The sequence below is a fragment of the Piliocolobus tephrosceles genome, chromosome 19 (genome assembly GCF_002776525.5).
Source record: "Piliocolobus tephrosceles isolate RC106 chromosome 19, ASM277652v3, whole genome shotgun sequence".
NCBI lineage: Eukaryota > Metazoa > Chordata > Mammalia > Primates > Cercopithecidae > Piliocolobus > Piliocolobus tephrosceles.
The window spans coordinates 50090492-50091913 of NC_045452.1; the positions used below are offsets into that span (position 1 = coordinate 50090492).

At 45.2% G+C, this 1422-nt stretch overlaps 1 pseudogene; it reads left to right on the top strand.

The window, feature by feature from the left end:
• The first annotated feature begins 919 nt into the window (after positions 1-919).
• Positions 920-1111, top strand: LOC111527325 (annotated as a pseudogene).
• Positions 1112-1422: the final 311 nt, after the last annotated feature.

The following is a 1422-nucleotide window of genomic DNA, read 5'->3' on the forward strand; positions in this document are numbered from 1 at the left end:
GATTATTCTCATTCTTTAAAAATAAGAAGCACTGGGCATGGTGGCTCACACCTGTAATCCCAGCACTTTGGGAGGCCGAGGCGGGCGGATCACCAGAGGTGGGGAGTTCAAGACTAGACTGACCAACATGGAGAAACCCCATCTCTACTAAAAATACAACAAACTAACCGGGCATGGTGGTGTGTGTCTGTAATCCCAGCTACTCAGGAGGCTGAGGCAGGAGAATTACTTGCACCTGGGAGGGGGAGGTTGCAGTGAGCCGAGAACGTGCCATTGCACTCCAGTCTGTGCGACAGAGGGAGATTCCATCTAAATTTAAAAAATAAAATATAAAAAAATAATAATGATAGGCCAGGTGTGGTGGCTCATGCCTATAATTTCAGCACTTTGGAAGGATAAGGCAGGAGGATTGCTTGAGCCCAGGAGTTCAAGACCAGCCTGGGCCCACAAAGTGAGATCCCCATCTTTACAAAATATTTTGTAAAATAACTGGGCCTGGTGGTGCATTCCTGCAATCTGAGCTACTTGGGAGGATAGCTAGAGCCCAGGAGGTCGAGGCTACAGAGAACCGGGATCACACGACTGCACTCCAGCCTGGGTGACAGAGCAAGACCCTGTCTCAATAAATAGATAGGTAAATAAATAAATAAAACAAAGAGGTGAAAAATATGGTTTTAAGAGCTCTGTTTAAGAGTATTCTGTTGCCATATGGAGTTTGTCAACTCTAAAGCGGTAAAAAACAAGATGGATTGTACACATTTTCATAAAAGGCAGGATTATTTGGTGTCACCAAATTAAATATATTAACGGTCACAGCGGAAGCCGACTCAATCTGCCTTTTATTCTGCCAAGCTATCTGATACTGCTGAGGGCTTACCTATTTCCTGAGGAGAAAAATAGTCATTAAAATGACCTTACAAAGACAATGCTTGCCGGGATCATTTCTATAGCCCACTGCTAGAGAAGTTCCCTGAACATGTGGAGCACCAGAAACCACCGGCGGCGGTGACACTGGCCCTGGGTGCTGCTTCACTGCAACTCCATTTGCCATTGAGAACCGTTTCGCTCTTCCTCTGGGAAAGTAAGAGAGAGAGGATGCAGTCTAAGGGGGTTCCCTTCTTGTAATACAAAATAACAACCATTGAGGACATCGCAAGTAAAATGTGTGTAACAACCCCATCTAAACAACTCTATCATCTTTCTACTATCGGTCTACCTAAATATGTATAGTATGAATAACCCTAGATAGCACTCTAATCAACTTAAGCTAGGTAACTTAGAAAACCCTTTTTCTTCCCCCCGTCCTTTTGAGACTGAGTCTCACGCTGTCATGCCCAGGCTGAAGTGCAGCGGCATGATCTCGACTCACTGCAACCTCCACCTCCTGGGTTCAAGTGATTCTCCCATCTCAGTCTCCCAAGT